Here is a 10,079-nt window from a genome sequence, read left to right on the forward strand (position 1 = left end):
TTGAACTGATAATGTACCCATAGATTTTGAAGTAACCTAATATTAGCTGACTTAAATTATACAAATTCACTTAGTAGGAGAGAAAAGAATATAAAACTTTGTATATCTTTTTCATAGAATCCAGTGAAGGAAATCATCAAAATTCCAGATAACTTTCATGGAGTTCAATAGGTATATTTTTAGTGATGATGTGTAGATCATAATAAAGTGACGGTGGTATGTGCTTCTAAATTAATTTTGTCTGGTTGCTAGTTTGAGAGAGCTAACATGTTTCTCTGTCTTCCTTCAAGTGTGAAATAAGATTCAGTAAGTGGGCTTTTTATACAAATCCCTTGGATATAACTGAAAATATTATAGGTATTACTATCAGAATAGCTGACATTTATGGTAAAAAATCTGTTCTGTTGTATGTTATAATAAATGTAACTCTCTTTTTAAAGTAGCATTTGTATATAGTTTGTTTTTTAATTATTAGGCAGTACTTTTAAAGAGTTGATGTGATTCGCGAATCTGCCTTACAAGGTCATCTGCTTTGTTTCTTTTCCTTCAGCAGAACTATTCCTTAGCCATCCTAGGATGTTTTAAAAGACTAGCAAGGACATTTCAGCCTTCACAATAATCTGTTCTGTAGAGGCATTTTTTACCCTCAGAAATGAAAAAAGTGCTTATGTGTTCAACAAATTGTTATCGAGTTACTCAGGATTTGGGTGTCTGGTGGGGAAGGAAGGTGGTGGAAGACAAAGATGCACAAGTTTGTCCACAACCCTTAAGTGGTTTGTAGTATAGGCTGTAAGAATATACAAATGATTTATGATACAAGGAATATATGATGAGTGCCATTTATTAATGGTGATATCAAGAAAGACATTATGGAAACGCTTACTTTTGATCTGGACTTTGAGTGGGATTTAAATTGACTGAGATGGCATTAGTTGGGCTTTCCTAGACAAAGGAACAGCCTGGACAAAGGATATGGAATGGAAAGTGCAGGGGCATATTCTGGAAAGGCCAAGCTCCTAGCTGCTAGAACAGGACACTGTACAAAAGAAAAAAGTCTGAAAAGGTAGTAAAAGTTAGTAGAGAGCCTTGAATGCTGAGTTTGGGATTTATTCAGTAGGCCATGGAAAGGCCACTGATATACAGTTTCCTTAAGATGAGGGGAAGAGAGCGAACAGCTATATAGTGCCTAACATGAGTCTCCAGGAGAATGCCATTTCCTGACTGCATTAAATTCTTGAATCAGTCAGTGGCAGAGTTGGTTTGAATGAATTAGAGCCCATCCATAGAACTTCCAGTGTTGGAATGAGGTGGAGGAATGGAAGGAAAGTTGCTTCCATTATGAAGAGGAAAAGGGAAATGGATGCTAGAAAGATAACCATTGTAGCAGTGGCCACTACAATGACGTAACACACTAGAAATAGAAAAAGAGAGCGTCTGAAATTTTTGAAATAAAATGGATGTCAAGAAATTTTTGTTTTTGTATTTGTTTAAATCTCTGTGGAGTAACTTCAAAGGGAATTTGAATTTAAAAGTTGACTACTATATAGTTCTACCCATGGGTCAGATATATCGAAAGTGTTTCTTGTATTACTTTCGATTCCTTGAAATAGTGTATAACTTTCAAGAACATAAGCAAATATGTAAAAAGAAAGAAAAGGCCATATAAAATGAATTAGAAATGAATTATGAGCTTAAGTGTTGGCATGATGAAAAATTTATTAAAAACTTCAATTTCTTAGCTCTAACTTTAATTATGTAAGTGTTTTGGAAGGATTCACTTTTTAGTAAAAAAATTTGTAGTTTGACCTAATATGAAAGGTGACAGCCACTGGATGAAAATTTTAGAGAAATTAAGCTTAATACACTGTATATTCAACATGGACTATTCAGGAAGCAATTTAGATATTAGATCACCAAGTGCTTCTAAAATGTTGTGTTTAGGACTGTTGTCAGACCCAAGGTAATGATGCAGTGGGCAAAGACATTTTCCCCCCAGTAACAGTATGTGGCACATTTTCAAATGTGTTTTCGCACTTTGATAGTGGAAGCATTTATAATGAAAAGTCTCATTTGAATCTTCTTACTTAAGCCATGTGATTTAGTGTCAAACAAGGTGATGTGCTGGTACACAAGAGTCTTTAGTTGCAGTGAGTTAGAACAAAGGACTGGAGGTCCTAGCCGTGTTGGGAGAATGTTGGGAAAATTGTGGCCCACTTAAATTCTGATCTATAATTTGTTTATTTAGCATAGGGATCCTGAACCTATTTGTATCTACACTAATGATGCCAATTTATTTCTATGTTTTAGGCAGATTGAGGTAGGATGGCTGGATTTCTGATAGTCTAGTCCCTTCAAGTCCTGTCCTTTGTTTGATGAGGACCATTTGGCACTCACGCATCACACCATTGCATTTTAAGGATGGTTCTCAGAACATCTGGAGCCTCTGAAATCCTCCCTTGATCATACTTTGAGAGTAATTGGTTTCAGAGAGGTTGTCAGTTCTTGGGTGGTATTTAGAATGCCATCTGATTCGAGCTGAATTTAGTCTTAAAAGTAGAAAGTTAATTAATTTACTTACGAGTTAAGCTGATTTTACTGAACTGTGGAAGGATTTTTTCCTTTCTGTTAAAGTTTGGGTAATTGATTAGCTTTATACCTGATTTTCCAAGAGACTATAGTAGTAGTTTGCATTTGTGATGATTTTAAAGTTGTAGAAATTTGAAGTCAAAGAGAGAAAATCTGTTTCCCATTTTCACTAATGATAGACTCAGCCATTGGTCTGATACTAGTTTACCTTTACCGTTGATGGACACTACACAGGTGCTATATGGTGTGGCTGTACCTCACTCATGTATTTTAATTAATATCACTAAAATGTTTATGTTTATAGGATAGGATTAAAACAATACAAATTTGCCAATGTGAACAAAAACTCTGTTCAGTGAAAAAGTCCTTAAAGGAAGTCTACTAATTGGTTTCTCTTTGTTTAGTATTTTGATCTTGAGAGATAACAAAATGACAGGGTTAGATGCATACTTTTATTTAGAAAAGCATTGCTGGTGAAGAAGTTGAGATGCCAGAAGCACTGAGTTCAGGAAATTCTAATACTACATGGAATTCTTTGGAAGAATCTTCAGAAATTAAGGTTACTGTCAGTGGCTTTGAATGATAGTGGGTCAGGATTTAGGGTTGGGATAGATGGTTAAAGTATAATAGGTTTGGAAATGCAAAGCTGTTTTTCTACTAGACTCAAACTTGTAATAGCACAATGTGGCATTTTGAATGTAACTCTAATGAGACCACTTCTAGGCCAGTCTTAAAACACTCATTAATCCAACATTTTTAAAAATTGAAAAGAAATTTAAATTTTTACCAAAATTTGTTGAATATCACACCAGTGGAAATGTTAACAGTGTCCTAATTTAGAGAACGCTTTTACCTGCCTTTGCCCAAAGTCTCCCTGTTCACAGCAGTTGCTCATGTAAAATCTCTTCTCTCTCACTCCTGTATTCTCAGTAATGTTGATTCTTTTCTGTCCTCTTTCCTCTTCATCCTCTCCTTCCATTTTGGAGGATGTTATGTTCTGCTAGTCGCATCAGGTTCTTTTAAAGTAAATAAATCTAGCCATTCATGACCCCTTCCAATGATTAGCTGTACCTATTTTGTAGACTGATGAAAGAAACCCTGGAGCCAAGCAGGCAGACCCAGAAATCACTTTAGGAGCTGGACATGGCACTGGTGGGGGTATGTGAGAATGTGGACATAGTTCTGTGTTAATATTTCCCCCTTGTTCCATGAAGTTAACTTTATGATGCAATTCTGTGTGTGTATATATGTATGTATGAATGTATGAATGTATGTATATTTTCCCTGAAGGACAATACCATACCTGGCACATAGTAAGTGCTCAGTAGGTACTTGCAAATTAATTAAGTGAGTAGTTACTACTATAAGTGATAATAATTTCCTTATGGACCATTCTCTGTCTGCAGTGATGTTTATAGCTCTCAAAATGTCAAAAGTCTTTAATCAGAGTCACACTGTTGACCATGTACTCAAAGATGCCTTAAGTAACATCAAACATTGATCGTAATACTTAATCTTTGTTTCTTTGGACCAAGTCCATCACTACCAGTTTTACACCTTCAGTCAGTCCCTATAGGTCAAGATCATTTAGCAGAACACAAAATAAATGACAGATTGGAGTATAGTAAAATCAGGTTAGCATTTTAGGCTTTCATTGGTAATGAAAAGCCTGTAGTACAGTTCACATATGCATATTGCCCATGTGTAAATACAGATTGCTGTACTAGCACTTGTTGGCCAAGACTTAAGACAATGTGCAGAACGTATGAAAAGTGTGTTAACAGTGTACTGCAAAGATTCTCAAACTTTAGGCCTTAAAGATTATTGGGGCCTTAAAGATTATTGAGGACAATAAAGAGCTTTTGTGTGCGTAGATTATGTCTATCAATATTTACCATATTAGAAATTAAAAGTGAGAAAAAATTTATGTATTAATCAGGTTACAAATCCATTGTATGCTAACATAAATAATATACTATTTTTGTGACAAGTGTAAGATTTTTTTCCAAAACCAAAAATTTATTAGGGAGAAGAGTGGCACTGTTTTACATTTTTGGAAATGACTCTTTAATGTCTTGCTCATTAGAAGACCGCTGGATTCCCCTCTCTGCTTCTGCATTCAGTTTATTATGAGGTGTTGTCTCAGTTTGGTTGACATATATGAAGAATATATGGCCTCACATAGATATGTAGTTGGAAGAAGAAGGAATATTTTGATAGCATTTTCAAATAATTTTGTATATTCTTCTTTGATATTCTATTAAAACTCAGTAAATAGTAGTTTCTTAAAGATTGGTTGCCATGCAGAATCAGAAACCATATCAATAAACATTTCTCACTCTGCTGTATTAAAATCCATGGGCTTATCTTATACTTAAATCTTTTCTTCATGCATGATTTTTAGGTAACATTATACATTGATAATTTAGAAAATATTGGTTCACTGATGCAGATCTTACAAATGCTGACATGTTAAATTCTATGATTAAAAAAATCACATTTGTTAACTATCACCATTGATCTCATCATGACAATCTTCAAGTACCGGGAAACTGTTAAGCTCACAATGGCAGATACAGGTTTTCGAAAATATGTATATTTTCAGAATTGGCAACAAATAGCTGTCAGTGGTTTCTCTTATTTTGTTTAATTTTGGGAAAATGTCTGCCAAATATCTAAGTCTCAATAACTGTAGTCTGTCTGTGAGTTTTTCTTTCCAGTAAAAGTGCTGATTATGAAAACGCGACTAATTCATTCAGCTTTGAAATCCAGCAGTTGCACCAGGGCTTTTCCTCGGGACAACCATTTTTGCTTTGGTGTGTAGCATAAGAGATTTATGTTTCAGACTACTCATTTTGTCACAGAATATTATAAAAGGTCAAGATTTAATAAAATTGCTGTTATTCCTTCATCAAAGACATTCTTTAGTGAAACTGGATTTTCTTTTGTAACTGAGAGTGCATGACAGTAAGACTACAGTGACTTCAGACACAGTTTAGTGCCAGTGCCTTGACTTGTGTGGAGGCGCCAGCAGTTCCCCCCACACTTCTGCACCATCAGTGCAAATGTCGACACAGGCAAAAAGGCAAATAACATTTTACCGTCATTAAGAAAACAGCTTTTACCTCACAGATTTTTTGAAAGGGTGTTGGAGACCCTTAAACGGTCCATGGAATATAGTACATTGAAACTCTAATGTACTTTAATGGATGTTAAATTCTTTTTTTTTTCTTTATTGTTTAAGAGACAAATAGCCATGCAATAATTCCATGCTGTGTGGGATGGCATTAAACAGAGTATGTATGTATCACTGAAAAATAAACAATAAACTCATTTAAAATTCTGTATTTTTTTGTAATATATATAATTTTTAAATTACAAAAGTGGCATATCCTAGGCATAAAAATTCAAACAATGCAGAAGTGTTTAAGAATTGACTCATATCCCACCTCCACCCACCAAATTCTCTGGTTTGTTGTGCATTGTTCTAGACCTTTTTCTAATTACAAACAAAGCCTGAAGTACATGTATTTTTTTTTTTAAAAATAATGCCATAGATAATTGTTTTAAAACTTATTTTTAAAGCATAAAATTTAGTATGGGCATGTTGCCACATATGGATTTTTGTCATTTTTTTAATGACCTAAGTTTACTATTTTGTAGCAAGTCTATACCACAATTTATTTAGCTGTTTTCCCCATGGTTGGACATTTATGTTGTTTGTGATTTTTTGATATTGGTAATATCATAGTGAACACCTTTGTACATATAACCTATAAATTTGTGTAGGTATTTCTGCAGTATAGCTGCCCAAAGTGGAATTATTTGTATAGTCAGACATATTGGGTTTGAATTCCTGACTTGTCATTTATTGGCTTTCTGACTTTGGGAATGTTCTAATGCCCCGAGTTTGAGTTTGATTATCTTGTAGAGTGAAGATGGCCTTCTCAGTACATTAAGAAGTACTAAACTAAAGGAAATGACGCATCTTTAAAGTGTCTAGCATAGTGCTTGGCATATAGAAAATTCTTTGCTTGTGGCCGTTATTGTTACAGGGGTTGATCAACTCCAACTTGAGTCAGGAAGTAAGTGTTCTATCCAGGAGGTGCCAGTGGAGGTGTGGCCTGGGAGACATCATACAGATCTTCAGGCCTGCTTTCATTTGCAAAATGAAGGAGTTAGATTAGGTGATCTTTTCTTTTCCAACTCTGTAATCTCGTGATTCTTTGATTTGGCTTCTAAGTATTGAGAATATTGTCGAGAAAATAAGCTGGAACTAATATATGGCTGGTTTTAACATAATAAAACTTCTTAAAAAGCAGTTACTTGACTTTCCCTCTCCTTCCATCAATATAATAAGACTTTATGGTGATATCTATTCAATGAATTAAAACCATTTTCATCTATTGTAGAAAGATTGTAAAAAGTGACTTCAAATATAAAGAATTCTATTTTTTAATTTTCTTTGAAAATTGATTTCTATTTACTTTAGCTCAGGCTATGTACATACCTCTTTATTCTCTTACATCCTTTATATCACAGACAAATCTTATATGTGTCAGTTGTAAGCAGGCTGTAAATATGACAGAAATTTTCTTTTTTCCATAATCAGTGTATTCTGGTCCTTTAACTTGATTTCTATAACCTTTCTCTATTTTTCTAACATAATGACTTTTCTTTGGCTAAGCCAGGCATTGGGTGTCTAAATTTTATCTGTACTGGATAACATGATGAATATAAATGTTTTGGTATTGCTATTATTGATTAAAAGTGAAAAGCCTATGAGCTTTTAAAAAAACCTGTGAGTTTTAGTCAGGAAAGTAGGGATATTTAAACCAAAAACTCTGAAAGGGTGTGGTTATGACACGTCTTAATTCTGACTCTAGGTTATATAACTTCTATACTGTTTCCTGGTTGTTCTTTTTGCATTTTCATGTAGGAGAATGTTTTTACACAAAGCCAGGTGGTCTTCAGAATGGATAGAGTTAGTCATATTGGCAGAACGTTCAAAATAATTCTGAGATTCATAAACTCATGCTTATTGTGCTATTTTGATAAGTATAGATTATTTTCAGAACATTAAATATTTCCTGAAACTAAACCACACTAGTAGAGAAGGTTTTTGAGTTTTGTATTCCAAAGTATTTGTAGAAATTTAAACATTATTTGTTTTCATGAAAATATTTTCTGAAATTGTGACTTTTAATTCTTTCTAATTGGTGATTTCATTGCCCTAAGAGCAAGACAGGTTTTAGTTGCCCTTTGATCAGTCTATATTTCCAGTTTGTCTGAACATTTGTGCCTTTTTGGATGAATTAATTGTGCCTGTCCCCCTTCCCCAGTTACTTTGAATTCAGTGGGTTGTCTTTCTCATTAATATGAAAGTGTAATGTTGTGAGCCATGGGGAGCTGGACCTGTAAGGTCTCTTAGAGCCCTTTAATTCCATAATGTCCTTGATCTGATGAAGCCGCTCAGTAAATCTCTTCACAATTTCCATGACCAAGCCATCTGTCTGCATTAAAATAAATCAAATCTGCTTACTCCTTCAATGTCTCACAAATATTCTATAAACTGATAATGATGAAGACCAAGAACATGAAAATAATTTGCAGTCTTGAGCACTTCCTTTTCAAGTTTCAGCTCAGAGTCTCTTGACACAGGAGAAGTCGGCATTCCAGCTTTCTCTTTGACTTGAGAGAAAGGGTGTGGAAGGAACCCTTTTCTCATTCCTTTTATTGTGCTTATCGCATGTGTGGCAGGCGAACTAATTCAGCTTTTCCTCATTATAATTAAACTTCACAAAAGCTTTACTTGCTCTTCTACTTCATATATGCTGGCCGATTAGGTAAACACACATATTTATCTAATTTTATATATGGCGATTTGCATTGTAACATTTATATAAATCTCAGGATTTTGTGTCGGGCCCAAACTTCTGATATTGCTCAGACTTCTGATATTGCTCAGACTGTATATTGTGGCAGCGTCACACGGTACAAGTACATGATCCTATGGCTTGTTCCTAAGCAAAATACTTTTGTTTTTTTTAAATATCTGAAAACCTTGGAATCTTTAAAATATTTATTTTTAGTGCTCTAAACTCCTTTACCTTTCTTCTCTTTGATCCATCCTTTCCTTCCTGAGAGGTTCCTTTTCTGTCAAACACTGCTGTCATTATATCCCTCTCTTCCTTCAATTACAAAAACCACAGCAAACTTGAAAAAATCTTAAAGGATAAATTCTAAAGGTTTTAGAGTATCAGTGTCCTCCTCTCCAGCTTCCTACTCTACTCCACCCACCCAGCCCAGGGCCTTCTGTTAACACTCTGGGCTTATCTACCTCTTCAGTGTTGTCACTCACATTTCCCGTCCACTTCTGGTCAGTCTGAAATACCTCACCACCTCCTCTTGATACACATACTACCTACTCTTCTAGACTCAGCTCAAGCCTGTTTCCTCTGAGACTGACTGCCTTACATTCTGAGATAACTTCTCTGTAAGAGAACTTTTCCTCTTATAGTTTCCTACATAGTGAGTTCTGTGCTCCTTTGGTGGCACCTCCAAATTGCTACGTCTTGTTCTCTTTTACCTTCTTGCAAGCTCCACAGGATGAGCACTTTGTGCTGTGAACATGGCAAGTGCTTAATTTATTGAGTGAATGGATGAATTTTAGATCTTTGCTTTTTAGCAGCCTTTTTATCTTGTATAAGGTAATAGACCTTAGTCTCTCAGTTTTACAGGCAAAAAGTTGAAATTCTATATGTGGAATTGAGATATGCATATGAACTTCAAAGTTTTTACTAAAGTATAGACATTTCTCATTCTCAAAAAATGATACAGAATAGATTCTTTTATGCTGCAGATTGAATTTACATTTCATTTGCGCTCCAGTTTTGAACAGATTACGAGTTTCTCAGCCTTTTCCTTTATGTGAACTAAGTTTACAATAGCTTCCCACTGTCTTCTAACATATTCCTGCTGCCTTTCTCTATACTTTGTTCATTCCACTGATAAGCATCAACTTACATATACTCAGTTTTTCTTTGAATGTAATGTATTTCAAAGCTGCTATATTTATTAGAAAAGACAGTAGTGACAGGACTAAATTTTTAAAAAAGTTTATTAGACACTTTTAGTGTAGAAATATTTCTAACACTACACTTTTAGTATGGAAATAGTATAGAAATATTAAGAGTACTACTTAATTATTGTAAGTGGATACTTGTGTAACCATCATCCAGATCCAAAGAGCATTGCCAACACGCAATAGTCCCCTAATGAGCCTCTCAATTTCTCTACCATTCCCTGTTCCCCATACATAACCACTTTTTGATATCCAGCATCAGATATTAGTTTGCCTATTTTTGAAATTTCTATAAATAGAATTATCCATATTCATTATACATTCTTTTGTGTCTGGCTTTTAAAATTGAACATCGTTTATGCAATTTATCCACATCGTTACATGTGGCTGTAATTTCTTCACCTTTTTG

The sequence above is a fragment of the Pteropus vampyrus genome, unplaced genomic scaffold, assembly GCF_000151845.1.
Source record: "Pteropus vampyrus isolate Shadow unplaced genomic scaffold, Pvam_2.0 Scaffold1, whole genome shotgun sequence".
Taxonomy (NCBI): Eukaryota; Metazoa; Chordata; class Mammalia; order Chiroptera; family Pteropodidae; genus Pteropus; species Pteropus vampyrus.